The sequence below is a fragment of the Kogia breviceps genome, chromosome 13 (genome assembly GCF_026419965.1).
Source record: "Kogia breviceps isolate mKogBre1 chromosome 13, mKogBre1 haplotype 1, whole genome shotgun sequence".
Classification (NCBI taxonomy): Eukaryota; Metazoa; Chordata; class Mammalia; order Artiodactyla; family Physeteridae; genus Kogia; species Kogia breviceps.
The window spans coordinates 10,483,375-10,499,974 of record NC_081322.1 but is presented as its reverse complement, the minus strand read 5'-3'; the positions used below and the strand labels follow the sequence as shown (position 1 = coordinate 10,499,974).

Here is a 16,600-nt window from a genome sequence, read left to right as displayed (position 1 = left end):
ACACTAGTTCAAATCTTCCAAGAAGCTAATGCCAAGACAGGGTTAGACGTGCAAGAGAGTCACTGGAGGTGTGCCCGTGAAGGAGAAACGAGAAGGGGGCAGGAGGGGGGAGGTGAACCTTCAGACCTGGACGCAGATCTGATGCCTGCGAAAGCAGAGAGGGAAGGAAGGCTTGGACAGGAAGAGTCTACACCGCAGTGCTTTCTAGAAGGTCTCAGCCAGCCAGATGGAGTCCTGGAGCGAAGGCTCTGTGTTAGAGGAGGTCCACGCTGAGCAGGCTGGCTGACCTCTAGGAACCCCGCCTGCCCCATCTTCGCCTGGATACAGATAGCCACGAGTGCTGGGGCAGATTCCAAGATGCTGGAGGCTGTCAGTCCAACACGTTCCCCAGGCAGGGTTTCTTGGAAGGGGATCTAAGCAGTGGTCTCCATGGCCACCACGCTGGGATAAGAGGGTCTTTGTTGGTGCCAAAGTGCACGTCCTCCTTTTCTCTCCCGCTTCCTCACATTTTGAGAGCTGCTACTCTTTGGCCAGTGTGACTCTGCCTCAACAAAACATCACACAGGGACAGGTAATATGATACCGTAAATGTGTAGCTTAGTTTCCTGTCTCCCTATAATACTGTAGCCACTTTAGTTGTTCAATAAGGGGGTTGGGTGGAGTGAACATTATCCCCAGAGGTCAAATCCATGGCTTTTCACCATAACCTTTACCTTTTGTCTCGACGGCATCCTCAAAACGACAGCTTGCTGTTTAAGTGTAGAGCCCAGAATACCCAGCAACAGAAACCAGGCTAATATAATACCCAGTGTCTCTCAGCTTGTGGTCTCAGTGGAATTATGTGGTAAGACTGGTGTCCAGGTGTTTTTTTTTTTTTTAAATCTCCCTCCCTGCCTCAACCAAGACCAGTGGGCTATCAGCTCCTTTCTCTCACTTCCACAAAAGGCAGGTGGAGGATACCCTTTCCTAAACGCTAGAGCAGAAGATGGACCAGTCTCCCCAGGACCCTATTCTCTGGGGAGTGAGATGCTTCAGACGTGTGCTGCCTGGGAGAAGAGAGGGGTTCTTAGAGGGAAAAGTAGCCAGGATGGGGGGATGCTGAAGAGGGCTCCTCTGTGGTAGGAAAGTGAAGCACTTCCGGGACTCAGGCATTTGTCGATTATTCATGTACACATGCTACAGCTGTGGGGCAGTTAGCATGTGCCAGACCCTGTTCTGGGTGCTAGGGACCCATCAGTGAGCTAAATAAACATTCCTGCCCGTTTGCAGCCTACATTCTACCGGGGAGACACTAACGTGTACATAAGCAATAAACAAAATCTACCAGTAAATTATATATCTAGGTAAATATGTTACATAGAAAATACAGCTTTTCTTAAAATTGGCTTTTAGCAAGAATTAGCAGAAGCAGAAGCCCCTTCCCTCTGTTTTCTTAGCCCCTTTTAGGGTCCTTCATCTTGGCTGCCTGTTTCTTTCCCTGGGAAGGAGATACTTCCTTTGTAAAAATTCATCAAGGGTAATTTCCAGGAAGTCACTGACAGAGTGAGATGACCCTTAATATATTATTTAGTTACTATCTTTGATCTCTGAAAAGCCTGTTTTTTAACCAGATCTTAATAAGTTTCCCCAAATCAGTTCAGCAAATGTATTGAAAATATAATTGGCTAAACCCAAATTAAAACACCCAGGTCTTCATTCTAAATTCAGGAGAATAGACCTACCTAGATAGGCATGGACTGGATATAGATGGCCCCAACTGTATTTAGATGATTATGATCTAAAATCCATCTAAACCTATGATCTCCTCTATAATAACTAGGCAATGAGACAAAAAAAGTACTCAAACTGAGAGGAAGGCAGACATTTCAATCCTCTCTTTGCTACATTAAACAATACAGCCTGCAATCCAGAGTGAAAGGAGGAGAAAGCCAAGTGAGAAATGATGGCTTCAAGGGTGTAGGACTGGGCTACCCTGGTGGCGCAGTGGTTGAGCGTCCGCCTGCCAATGCAGGGGATGTGGGTTCGTGCCCCAGTCCGGGATCCTCCTGCTCTCTTAGAATTGCTCTCCTTCCTTGGCTCCTGTGACACTGTGTTTTCTTGGATACCTTCATCTGGCTTTTACCAGATTCGTTTACTGCCTTCTCTTCTTTTTCTCGTTCTTAGAGACTGAACACCAAACTCAGTCATTGGGCCTTTTCTCTTTATAGGACCCACTCTGTCGTTTCCACTGCTGTGCTTTAAGCTCTGAACTTTTCAAAGGCATCGGCTCTGAATACACACCTGTCTGTGAAGCATCTACCAGTGGATGGTCCCCTGGATATCAAGTTAAGGGTCTGAAAGAGAAATCACCTCCCACCCCATTCCTACTCTTCCTGTGTTTTCAATCAATATCCTGTTTATGTTCTCTCATCTCTTAGGTCAGAAAACTTGGTCAAATCGTCTTCAGGGCCTTCTCTCTCATTCCCCATTCAATCACCCCACAAATCTAATCTAATCTCTTCATAATTTATAATTTCCATTCCTAATACCACTTTCATACTCAGGCTCACATGAGACTTTCACTGGATTCTTATTACAAAGGCCTTTAACTAGAATTCCTTTCTCTCCCTTTCTTTCTTTAAGAAATACTCATCTATTTCCTATTCTGTTTCAATATTGTGTTAGAATCTTGGGAAGCCAAAGGAAATGGACCAGGTTCCTCGCTGGAGGAGCCGCCTGTGCAGGGGAAAGAGGGCGTGGCCAATGCCCTGGGAGCTTCACACAGCGGTGAGCGTGGTCCTAAGTAGCCCAGAGGGAGGGGCATTGGTTTCGCTTGCAGGACGTGGGCGGACGGGGTTGGTGAGGGCTTAACGGACAAGGTGGCTCTGGGGTTGGGACTTGGGGATGGCCAGGACTTCATCGGGTGGAGAGTCATAGTGGGGGTGAGAAATGCACAAACTCGCGGGGACCTGGCGGTGTTGCTGTCACTGAGCTCAGGCTGTGTGGTGAGCGGCTGGGCCAGACCACGAGGGGCCTCCAAGGCGGAGGAGTGTTTGTTCTCTAGATGGTTTGGGCTCGCTGGTGTCGTGTCCTACATCGAACTAAACACCACCTTCTGAGTAGAATCAACAGACCGACGCTTGACTCCAACCTGTTTTCTCCAATTCCAAGAGCCTGTCTGATTTCTGGCTCGATTCTTGGGGGCTGTTCGCCAAATCCCAAATTTATAAGAATAAGAACATCTCCGTATCCAATTCTTACCTTTGAATTAGCGATCTTTCCCCTCTCTTATGGGAAACAAGATTTGGCAAAATGTGGTGGTGTCGGGATCCTTGTGCAGACTTCCCCGAGGTCAATCTATTGATCTGTATCTATAATTTAATGAAATTAAATATATATTAAATTCATAGATAAATGAATATAGAAATATATCCATTACACATGTACCTAATGAAATATGAATTTTCTTTAAATTTTCAGTAAGGTTCTGTGAGAAAGCTCCCTGTGCAGAAACTTTGCATGCTTGTTTTGGCTGCTACAGAATGCAGAGGTGTTTCCGTGCTGGTCCAGCCTCAAGTAACAGGATGAGTAGCCCATCATCTCTGCCCTGAAGCGTGGGATGAGGAGAGACAGAGGACCTGTCACTTGGCCTGGATGTGGGTGGGAAGCAAAGCCCTCCGGTCTTGCCTGTTCTGGAGGCAGGTACCACGTCCCCTCAGTGGGCCCTGGGCCATTGAAATCCCCCATGTTGGCAGAAAAACTCAAAAGCAGGCTGCTAGGGTCCACTCTTGCCCTGTGTAGAAAACAAACGGAGCTGCAGGACAGCCCTTTATCTGGTTTCATGATGTCCCTTGGGGTTTGCAAATTTGTCTTCTTATTTATGACACAGAATCACACTAGGCCTATCTTAGAAAAGGGGACATCCCTAATTTGGGGAAGGTTTTATTTTATTTTACTTTATTTACATTTTTCATTGAAGTATAGTTGATTTACAATGTTGGGTTAGTTTCAGGTGTCCAGCAAACTGATTCAGTTATACACATATATATATAATCTATTCTTTTTCAGATTCTTTTCCATTATAGGTTATTACAAAATACTGAGTAGAGTTCCCTGTGCTGTACAGTAGGTCCCTGTGGTTATCTGTTTTATATACAGTAGTGTGTATATGTTAATCCCAATCTCCTGATTTATCCCTCTCCCCCTTTCCCTTTGGTAACTGTAAGTTTGTTTCTTAAGTCTGTGAGTCTGTTTCTGTTTCACAGATAAGTTCATTTTTTTTTAGATTCCACATGTAAGTGATATCATGTGATATTTGTCTTTCTCTGTCTGACTGACTTCACTTAGCGTGATCATCTCTAGGTCCAAAACAGGCTCTCACTAAGCCTCCCGGATGATTGTGCTGGCAGAGTCACTGAGGATCTCCTGCTTTCTGTCTTTCTTCTGTTTATGTTGCATCCTTCTCTCCGATTTTGCTGTTAGGAAGGCGCGTCTCCCACCCCTCTGCTGCGGCACTCCTGTACTTCCTGTTGCCTATGGGATAGAGCCAGACCTTGCTTGGTCTGGCACACCCAGCACCTCCAGCCTAGTCCCCCATCTTCACCCAACAACAACATGTAAAGTGCCTAGGAATGACCCCCGAATATGTGGAAGCTGTATAATTTGTGTCTCTTTACAGATTCTTGACACAGTTAAGAACTGTTATGCCCAGCAATCCACAAGGGAGCCTGTGGATTGATTTCTGAAGGTCCTTGAATCTCCTGAAAGTGTAAGACATACCTCAGAGCATTTTTCCGGGGGATAAGTTCCACCCCTCCTGTAAGATTGTCAAGTGGGTCCTGACACCCCAAAAGGTTCAGAACCATCATAAAGCTGTTGAGAGCTTGGGCATTGGTTAGTCAGATTTGATAGACCAGTATACAAAATAAGAATGGATGATATTGTTGTAGGCAGATCATCAAGTACAGAACCTCATTATCAAATGTAAAAACTGAGGCCCTGGGGGTGATAATGACTTGCTTGGGGTCACTTACACACTAAACAACACAACTTAGACTTAATCATGCCTTGTCTTCTCTGTGGTTTGCTGTTTCGCATGTTAATTTTACCTTTTCAGCTAGAATAGAGTGGAAGCAACTTGAAAGCAGGTGCCTTGCTTTGAAATGATGATGATGATTAAGATAACTTTGGAGGAAACTGATTAAGTGAAGGTAACTAAAGCTAATTGTTAGTGGGTGTAGGACAGGAAATAGAAAGTTACACAGTGCTGCTTCCAATGTATTGAGAGTACTCAGGCTGCCTCTTAAAAGTCCCGGAGAATGTGAATTTACTGATTTCAATCAGTACATATAATAGAACAAGCGATTTCCAAAGAAATGTGAGATTTTTTTTTGCGGTACGCGGGCCTCTCACTGTTGCGGCCTCTCCCCTTGCGGAGCACAGGCTCCGGACGCGCAGGCTCAGCGGCCATGGCTCACGGGCCCAGCCGCTCCGCGGCACGTGGGATCTTCCCGGACCGGGGCACGAACCCGTGTCCCCTGCATCGGCAGGCGGATTCTCAACCACTGCGCCACCAGGGAAGCCCAATGTGAGATTTTTAAAAGAAATACACTTGAATTGATGGACTCGTGAATTTGCAGATCTGAGAACACTTGTTTTTCATGTTATCCAGTTTATTTACCGATGGATTAAAGAAAGAAATCACCATTTATCTGAGTTATCTTTTATCAGGCTCCGTGAAGCAGGGGAACTTGCTTCAGGGTTTTGTTTGACCTTTACCAGATAGCAATAGTTCAAATCTCCCCATTGTCTATTTTACTGATTTATACAAGGTTTTAGGAATGGTTTTATTTTGTTAGAGAACTAAAGTGCCCTCTACTGTTTCTTTTCCATCATTACAGCCAAATATCTATGAAGACGATTTAATAGAAAAGTTGTTCTTAAAGAAATAAAAGCAAAAAATTAATTTCTGATAAAGCTAAATTAAAACTCTTATACTTATAAAAAAGGAAATTACCCTTGACTAAGCATTTTTGAAGTATTTACACCTTTTATAACTTGATTAGTAAATACATTCCCAATCATTTGCCTTCATCATATTTTTGTCACTTATATTTTATGGTAAAAATGCAAATTCTACTTTATAAAGAGCACTTTCAACTTTTGATATTGGCTTCAATTCATTTTATGCAGCCTAAATGTTTTTGCTAGGCTGACTAATGTCTTTTTAAAAAGATGAATCCAGTAGATATATTTCCAATTTAAATATTCAGAAGCATAAAATAATTAAGAAGGGCTGATCATGATCATATTAATGTAATTAATTAAGCTTGCTACTGGGAAAAAAAATCTCCTTGTTAAGATGTCATGTGATTAGCATTCTGAATAACTTAAAAATGGAATTATCTTAGAAGTTTACATTTTTGCTTGTTGCAGACTTAAATCTTGACTAATAATTATGCACATCCCTTCACAGAAATTTTCAAGTTAAGTCATATTCTTTTCAACCACTATTACTAATAGCATCATTAAAAAAAAATAAATGTCTCCAAGTCTTAGTATTTCAGTTATCTACATACTTAGAGGCTTAGGATCTGTAGAGAACATTCTTTTACAAGTTCATAAATCTAATCATTTAAGAATGTTTCTCTCTTTCTCACTGTCTTTTTTGTAGGACTATTCCATCACTGCCAAGGTTTTAAAAATTTTCTAGCTGTTGGTAGCTCTTCAGTTCCTGCACAAAGACACAGATCCTGGCTGCCAGCGTTTTGGCATCTGCTAACATTTTCATAGACCTCAGCTGAACTTTCAATTTGTTTGTGGAACTTCAGAGGCTGACAAAGAAGCGGCTTCTATTTGTCTTTTTCACCCTTCACTTTTAATCCTTTGCATAAGCCACTTGAAAGGACTGCATGAGGAAGTTCAGGGATAAAAAGGGAAAAGAAGAAAATCTATGTTTCCTTTGCAAAGAAGAAAATCTATGTTTCCTCCCTTTTCTTTTCATCCAGAGAAAAGCAAATTAAGCAAACCTCAAAACTGAGGACAATAGGGTGCCTGGAACTGAGATTAGCATTGGATGAGACTCACACTGAAAACACAGCCATTTGAGCTCCCTTGTATGCCAGAATTAATCAGCAAAAGCAGCCGTAAGAACACATGCAGAAAAGGAAAAGTGGAGCAAAATTAAGAGGGGCCCGCCCAGGATTAGTGAGCTCGCACTTAACAGAACCACGGCCCCTGAGTTTGCCATAAGACACAGGTCCTTCTGTTCTGGGGCCATTCAGTTAGACCCTCTGGCCTTTCCTGAAGCTCTGGAAGAATCACCAACTCTCCTCCAAGGAATGAGACATGGCCTGTCTGGGTGGTGACTGCTCTTACCTGCTTCCCCAAGTCAGGGCATCCGGATCCGAGCGCAGATCACCGCCGGTACGTGGAAAGCCCGTCTTGGGGACCGCACTTTGGGTAAGAGGGCGTCCTGTGCCTCCCTGGGTCTCCCTCAGATGGGCTGACCTGCATCCTAGGACACGGAGTCTCGGCTGCGCACAGAGCTGCGTCACCAATCCAATCTACCGGTGGTAAATGGGCTGGGCGGGTACCTGAGACATGATAAAGCGCTGCTTTATGATGATGCAATTAGTCTCTGATGTACTTTCCCCCAGGCTCTCACAGCTGTGTTCTCAGCCCATGGGCCTGTGGGTACATCCTCGGTCAACAAGTTTTGAGCGCTGCAAACTCTCTCAGCCAATGAGGTGTTTCTTTTTTCCCCTTGGGAAAAAAAAAAAAATCCATACTCTGCTGAACGTCTTCTGCAATCTAATGTGTTTTAACTTGCTGTGGCCGATCTTTGAGACCCATAATGTCAGACAAAAAGTGTGGGCATAGAAATGTGGGATCAGGGGCAAATAAGGGAAGTTTACCATGATGCCAATTAACATCCAAGTTTGATACGAACTTTAAAGAAATGTTTGCAGGAACACAGAATAAAAATCAGTGACAGTTTGGGACAGTTCTTTAAGGTCCTGAGGATTGTTCTAAACTTCATGGTGGTCCAGGAAGATGGACCAAAAATCCTACCAATGGTAGATGGAAGAAATTGTAGGATTTGGACAACAGAGGAGCGCAGGTGTGGGTGTCCCAGGCAGCCCGCCTACTTGGAGTCAGTGATTTCTCCTGGGAGGTCTGCGTGCTAGGCTTTTTACTCTGGTCTTTGCTCTTTGTCTCTTTTCATTAAAGAGAGCTAAGAAATCTAAATCTAAATCAAAATCTATCTATCGATCTATACATATACCTGCAGACCAGTATCCTCACATACATATGCATGTCAGTGCATGTAAATATATGTGTACACAGGTATATATGAAGTCTTGCGTTCACACCAATCCTCCAGTTCTAACCCGCTCCCGGAGGGCTCTCTTCTGCATCTCAGCATCCCACATTTGTATGTCCTTCTTTCTGTAGTGAAAACTCTAGCTTCAACATCAACACACTTACTCATTCGTTCAACGCTTCCAGAATTGCTTTGCACGTGCCATTACTATAAACAACCTACTAAGAAGAATTTGGGATTTGTTTGAGGTTCTCTCTCCCCCGCTACCCCAGGACTGAGCGTACACAGTGGAATGTTGTGTTTGTATATCATTCGCTTCCGCGTTCCTCCTCTCTCTCCTCCCCGCGTGGCACTCCACTGTGTGTAGGTACCGTGGTTTATTCAATGAGCTTCCTACGCTTAGACGGTGACGAACAACATTCTCTGAGTAACTTCGTGCAGGCAGTACGTGTTTTCATATTGTTGGGGATATGTGTTCAGGATGAATTCATGGAGGGAATTCTGGGTTCTGGTTTGGCTACATATAGTTGATTAGACATTCGCAAATTTTCCTCCCTAGGGGTTGGACCACTCTTTTTTTTTTTAAACTGAGGGAGATTATTTATTCCTTCCAGTTTCATTGAGATATAATTGACACACAGAGCTGTATGAGTTTAAGGTGTATAATGATCTGACTTACACACATCAGGAAATGATGAACACGCGAAGTTTAGTGAGCACACATCATCCCATACAGATACAACATTAAATAAAAAGAAGAATTTTTCCCTTGGGAGGACAGCTCTTAGGAGTTAGTCTCCTAACCACTTTCATATGTAACACACAGCAGTGTTCATTATATGTATCACGTTGTACGTGACATCCCTAGCACTTATTTATCTTACAACCGGAAGTTTGCACCTTTTCACCCCCTTTATCCAATTTCCCATTTCCCCCTACCCCGCCTCAGGTGACCACGAATTTAATGTCGTTTCCTTAGAGTTGGTATGTTTGTTTGTTTTGGTTTGTTTCTGAAGTATAATTGACCTACAACCCTGTGTTAGTTTTTAATCAAACTAAACATTTCTTCAACACAAAGGTGGCTTCCACAACATCATCATTAATAGGTCAGACTAGTCTTGGATTGTGGGAACTGCTTTTGCAAACAAGGGGGAGTCAGAGCCATTTTATTCGTGACTGTGAAAAATACTTCACCTAGTTAATGTCTATAGGACTTGAGTATAGAAGAGAATGATTTCAGTGTAATACCTCCTTGAAAAAGCTTATTTTATTGCCTTATTCCTAATATTTCCTCATTTCTCCTACTCTTCATCTCTCACCAATCCCTCACCCTACCCAGGGAAAGGAAAACCAAGCCACCACCGTGTTCCGCTTCATAGACGTGGAATTTGCAATTGAAAACAACCTTTTAGCTCAACACTCTTCGGATTAATAGAACCCTCGATTGTATATCTATGGCCCTAAAATGCTGATACACGTTTAATAAAATTTGGGGATTGCAGCGAGGAGAACATTTCCGTTGCTTGGATCACTGCTATGACACAGAGCCACAGTGGCTACTGACACCTCTGCTTGAATATCTCCAGTAATAAGGGACTCATTGCCTCCAATGAGCCTTCTCCATCTTTGGATTCTCTAACGTGGCTAAAAGTTCTTTCCTATGCTATGTTGAACTCTGCTTCTGTATATCTTTGGCTCTGGTACAAGTTATGTCAATTTCATGCAAGTAAAGCTCAAGTGTAAACCCTGCTCCTGTTATAGTCCTTTATCGTTGGAAGTCAGGAACACATCCTAGTGTTGCATCTCCTTTACCAAGAAATGGCTGTGTTGTTATAGACACGTCCTAGTTTACTTACACCTCTACAGAAAGGAAAAATCTGGCCCACATAAGAGTACAACAATAATGTGCTGTCCTAGTGTGAACATAGACCATATACCATGTAAATTGCATTGTGGGTTTTGTTTTTGGACTGTCATGTTGCTCTTTGGGTCACAGAGGCAATGGTTAGGAAAAGCCTAAGTCTTCTCCGCATGTGCTGGTGACAAGTCATATGCCCTGTGTAGTCCTTGCTCAGTTAGCTGTCTGATTCCAGAGGCTGAACTTCTATCCATTCAATTCCATTGTATCCAACCTGGTGCCTCTTTTTGCCTTACTCAGATTTCACCTGGACTTTGATTCATCTACTGTAACACTCTTGCTTCCTTTAAAAAAATTATTCATGACTCCAACAATGCCTTTATCTTAGTGAACATAAAAATGCAGTCGGACAGGACTTAAAACAGTCCTGTGGCCACTCAAATTCTCCCTCTAAACTGGTGATTCTTCAAGCAATACTTTTTAAGATGTGTGACGAACTATGGGTAGAATACAACACTCTTCTTTAGCCATTTAATATTTTTTAATGTGTACCCACCTGAAAACGTAGCCAAATATTTGAAAATGTAAAACAAAACGTTTAATTTTGATTTCTGATAAATGGGTCAAATAATCTCCACTTTCAATAGGCCAAGTCTTCATTCTTCCCCATCTTTCTACCCCCATCCTAGCCCATTTCTCAAAGAATAAAATTCATACACGTTCTTTTTAATAGATACCATTGTCTCATTGATTTTGAGTATCACGGGTATAGGTAATGCCACATGCTCTCATGAGCTCTTTCTCAGCATGTATGGACATTTTGATTTTACCTCAGTGGTGTTTTTTTCTCCTCCTCAGGCAGGATGATAGTCCTTTGGCCAGTTGGCTGCATATATGTTCCTAACAAGAGACTGTGAGCTAATCACAGTTTATTCAGTGAATGGGGGGGATTATCACATATGGTGGGAATAAAAAGATTGTTTCTAACCTAGATAGCAAAGAATATGTTTTATAGGAATTTATCTTCTGTAAAATCCCCCCACATAGTACACATCCACGTAAGCTTAATACAGTGAATGTCCATGTTGTTCTAAATGGAAGATCAAGTTCTTTGTAACGAAAGTTTAAAAATCCCCACTCCCATAACTAAACAACCCAAAGGCTCACAATAAGTAAGGAGGTCTTAGATTAGACCCAGGCCTATTAGAAGAGCCAATACAGAGTGTAAGTTTTACCTAGACTTTATTGGCTCATTGCTATTCCCAACAGAAAATGCTGATGCTGTTTGAGTCATCAAGGAAGTCTTCATCCTCTAAAATATACAAAACATTTAATATGTATGTAGGTTATAGAAAAATGATAAAAAATGGTTTTCCCAGACAAATTTGCATACTAATCATCATTGTTGAATATGAATAATAATCTTGGTGTATTTGAGATCTGTCAGATTTCTAATGGTTTAAGTAACAGGAGAAATTAAAAGTTTTAAAAAAATACTACTTCATAGAATGTCTTTGAAATGACAAAATTATAAGGATGAACAGGTTAGTGGCTGCCAGGAGTTATAGGGATGGCAGAGGAAGGGGAGGTGGGTGTGATCACAAAGAGAGACATGTTTGTGGTGATGGGATAGTCTGTGTATTCATAGATAGCATTGGTGGTTACATGAATCTATGTATGTGTAATAAAATGGTAGAGAACTACACACGTGCATTGTACCAATGTCAGTTTTCTAGTTTTGATAGGGCACTAAAATTTTTAAGATGTAACTAGTAGGGGAAACTGGGTGAAAGGTTATAGGATCACCCCATACTATTTTTGCAACTTCTTAAAAATCTACAATTATTTCAAAATAAGAAATGAACGAACAAACTATACATTCTATTCATTGTATAGATCATTCTGCAAGTTAGATATTTGCCAAGGTTAAACATATACACAATAATTTCTCTAACCATTTATGGAATGAGGCAGGATTATAAACAAATAAAATAGTTTAAAAGAGCTATTGAATGTAGGTTTAGGAATTTTGTGATCAAATAACTTCACAGGGTTAAAGTAACCAAACGGAATCAATTTTTGCCAATAAGAGAAAGAGAAAACCCCAAGCTTCTAAAAAGGCAAGACCGCTAATTTAGAGGGTGAGGCTTCTCCTTTGTCTTTTCCACCGAACATGACCACCTGTTGCCCGTAGTCATTCAGGAACTCAAGCAAATGCCTGGGTCCCTGGGGTCTTCTGTTCACTTGGGCTTCAGAGGAAGGAGCTCGAGAGGGAGGTTCAGAACCTCAGGCTGTTCTCCCTTGTTGGTTGTCATGGTGAGCGGTGCTACTCAGCTATGTAGTGTGCTCTGCTGGTGGATTCGGAAGTCCCCAAACTCTGAATTTAAACATGAGAACCTGGACAAATTGGGGGATTGCATATAGAGAGAACGCAATACATGCACGGGTGATGGTGTTACTTTACAGACTCATAGTGCTCGAGTGACAATTAACGTAAAGAAGGGTGAAGTCACGTAGCAGTTCGTACCATAGAAACTGCAAGCTCAAGTGAGAAACGTGAGTAACTCAGGACAGATGTGCATCCTTTTTTTTTTTTTTTTTCTTTTTTTGCGGTACGCGGGCCTCTCACTGCTGTGGCCTCTCCCGTTGCGGAGCACAGGCTCCGGATGCGCAGGCGCAGCGGCCATGGCTCACAGGCTTAGTTGCTCCGCGGCATGTGGTATCTTCCCGGACCAGGGCACGAACCCGTGTCTCCTGCATCGGCAGGCGGACTCTCAACCACTGCGCCACCAGGGAAGCTCAGATGTGCATTCTTTAGCTAACATTGTTGCTGACAGTTTGCTGCCAGAACTTGAGTCTCAGAATTAAGAAAGGCAGAAACGTTTCTCAAGAGGCTGGCAGATCACGGCATTAAGCCCCAGACCAAACACATGGGCCAGAGAATGAGAGAATTTTCTTCCACATTCTCGTAATCTTGGACTAACCACAGACAACAGATTGCACTTTAAAATCACTTTCATTTCTATAATAAAACTAGAAGGCAAGCGACAGAAGTTCAGGTTCCTACAGACCTACAATGCCAAAGGAGAGCTCATGAATGAAAAAATCATGAACTGCTGGGTCAGAGAGACCTGGATTCGAGACATGAATCTGGCATCAACAAGCTATAGGAGTTGGGGTGAGTTATTTAAGCAAATTATTAAATTTAGGCCAGATTGTGTTATGGCTGCAAACACTCTCTCCATCCTCAACCCGAATCTCAGGAGTTTACCAGAACAAAAATTCCCTTTGTCAGAGTTTCCATACTGGTCAGCAGAGAGATGCTGTCCAACAGTCGCTCAAGGATCTGGGGTGACAAAGGCCGCACTTTGATTGACGAGCGTTTCACCAACACAGGGGAGGGGAATGCGGTGAATTGTCTGAAGGCTCTCGATGCTTCCCTGGCACTTCTGTCCACGTTTCACAGACTGAAACTGCTCCCAGAGCCACACCCCACCTTGGAGGACGTGGAGAAGTGCTACTTTCCTGCGCACAGAAGGGAAGGAGATCTGGACCATCTGTAAACAATCCAGTGACCACCGCATTTTCTTAACTCTTTCCATGTTAGCTTCCTCCCCTGGAAAAACTGGGACAATAATACTCAACTCAGAGGGTTTTTGTGCTCGTGGCTGAATGGTTAGGCGTGATCTCTGGCACCACCCTGCCTGGACCCTGCCTAGTCCCTGGTACATAGCAAGGACACTGGGTATTTGCTTTCGGCCCCCAGCGTGGCTTCTGGAACAGAGACTCCTCAGCGAGGGTTGGTGGTCCTCAAGATGATGATGATACCAGAATGGGGGCCATGCTTGCCGTTGTCCAGCACTGACGTCATGAATACTTGTGAAGAAAACGTCAATCGCATCTAACCAGATCCCACCTGGTGGCTGCAGTGGATTATGTGGAATGTGAAGAGGTTCACAGAAGCACGCGTTTAGCAATAAGTGCAACAGGAACGGTGCCCCCAGATGAGCAGCTTCCTGAAGGGGTGTCATCTCTGTCTGCCCTGCTGCCCAGTGGCATCGCTGCGCTGGTGTGTTCTGCAGACACGGGGGGTGGCGGGGGGGGCGTCGTGGAGCAGGAGGGGGCGGGAGGGCTGGGAGGGACCAGCATCACTGCTGTGACTGCGGGTAACCAACACTGTCTAATCCAAGCTCCGAGGAGGAAAGCTGGGTCCCTCCAGCACCCTCACACGACCAGGCCAGCAACAGTAAGAAAAAGGCAAAGGTGGTGGTAAAGACATTGTTTTAAGAATGTTTTAGCCTAGGCGTTGAAAGCTTTCCAGAACATCTGGGAATTCACAGCTTTCCAGTGACTGAACCACACCTGAAGTCCTGGATATCGTCTGATCCTCGAGCGATGGGCATCACCAAACTGCAGAAATGACTTTTAGCCCATGAAGCTTGGAGGTTAAAGTAGGGTGCATTTTTCCCTCTGGGCCAAAAAGGTAGCACTGCAACGCCATTACTGACTTTTTGGTGCCAAAGCAGGTGATGAACTCATCATTACAGAATGTTTGGCTGTCACTCCAAGACCACAGGGTATTTTTCTAGTCGGTCTGGAGGCAAATTTTCTTCTTTACTTATGATTATTTTTAGGATCATCCAGATCACATATTTATCTGTTTTAGCCCTGCAGGCTCCCAGGGAGAACACTACAGAGGTGTGTTCAACTGAAGACCCTAAGCTGTGTAGAGTTCAAATTTTCCTAAAGGTAAATCCTCTTTAACACGATGTCAGTTTATCTTCGGGCGAACTACTGTTATTTTGACCAAAATTAGTGTGTGTGTGTGTGTGTGTGTGTGTGTGCGAGAGAGAGAGAGAGACTCTCCCAAGCCCCGTAAGAGCGGCATTTCCCAGTTGTTGTGACAAGAAATGCGGGCACACGTTTCCAAACCCCATGGTGAGGCTGTGCTGTTTCCAGATGAGAAGCATTACACCTAGCTAGTTAGCACACGTGACTTGCTATATGAAGGAGTTGAGATTTTCTAGTTTGGGCTGAATATAAAAGCTCCCTCAAGCTGGTGTTTGAACTTGAAAACTTTTCTTTCCTTAAAAAAGAAATTTTAAAAGACACTTTTAACAACCACAAAACGTTCCTTCATTCAAAGAAAAGACAAAAATTCAATTACAATAACCATTCTAAAGATAAAAATAAAAACGCCAAATTTACAGTCTATTTGTATTCTTGACCATGAGCGGTAGAGGGTTTACATTTTTCTAGCCCAGTCCTGGGAACGACTTTGAGGCATCGGGGTCCAGCTAGCAGCACCTCTTTCCGTTCTTATGTGGCGACTGATGCCTGTGGGACCCTGGGTGAGCCAATTAATATTTTGATGACTTGACTGATTCCCTGAAACACACATAGTAGCTGAAGCCATGTGGCAACATGGCCATAGACGGAAGCCTTTCATCATCAGCTGTTTCACCCTGATCTTTCAGGACATTGGAAAGTGGGGATTGAATTAGTCCAGTGAGCTTTTGAGAGGAGTGGCATTCTGTGAAATAGAACAGAATTTCTAAGAAAAGAGGATGTTTGCTTAAAAGTCAACTTGCCATGTGAACTTCTGGATGGTGGAAGTGTGTGCCAGTTTCAGAGGATGTTCCTCAAGATGTGTGCTGTCACTGTGTTTTGAAAGATGCTCTGAGAGAAAGAATTTCTCCTATGACTGCTTGACCAAGAGCTCTACCTGCCCAATTTAAGATCAGGTGATACAGCTTTAATTTTTAAATGTTTAACTCTTTAAAACTTTTCACTGAAGTATAACACACAATCAGAAAAGCGAAAAAATAAATTTTGGCTTGGAGACTTTTCATGCTATCACACCTGTGTCACCAGTCACCTTAGACAAGAATGGACAGGCCACGCCCATTTCAGGTGAAGTCGTAGATCATTCATTCTCACTGCCGAGTGGTATTCTGTTGTAAGTGTGCACCACAATTTATAAATCCTACTGTTAATGGGCATTTTGTGTAGTTCCCAACTTGGGGCTGTTACGAATTGTGCTGCAACGAACATTCTTACTCATATCTTTTGAGGGATGTTCTACACGTTTCTGTGGGACAGCCAAGAGCTGGGACATAGGGCGTGGATGCATGAAGTTCAAGTGGATGCTCCAAACAGCTTTCTAAAGTGGGTGTCCAAACTAATGCAGCTATTTGCAGTTTTTCCACATCCTTGCCAATGCTAGATTTTTTTTTTTCTTTTTAATTTTGCTCAATCTAGTAGGCGTGCCTTGACATCGAGCTGAGATTTCAATTTGCATTTACTTGCTAACTGATGGGGCTGAGCAACTCTTTATGTTAATGGGTCGTTTGCATATCCTCTTTTTGTTCAAGTCAGCTCATTTTTCTACTGGGTTGTCTGTCATTAATTTGTAGGAAATTTTTAATATACTCTGG

At 43.1% G+C, this 16,600-nt stretch overlaps 1 long non-coding RNA gene across 5 annotated transcripts in view; it reads right to left on the bottom strand.

Moving 5' to 3' along the window:
• LOC131768223 (uncharacterized) overlaps positions 1-16,600 on the bottom strand; it is a 78,563-nt gene that overhangs the window by 13,459 nt on the left and 48,504 nt on the right. For all 5 annotated transcript variants that reach the window (XR_010836201.1, XR_010836200.1, XR_010836199.1 and 2 more), the window contains 2 exons: positions 7,357-7,574; positions 3,241-3,350 (listed from right to left, as the gene is read on the bottom strand). This is a non-coding gene — a long non-coding RNA (uncharacterized lncRNA). The remainder of the gene's footprint in view (positions 1-3,240; positions 3,351-7,356; positions 7,575-16,600) is intronic.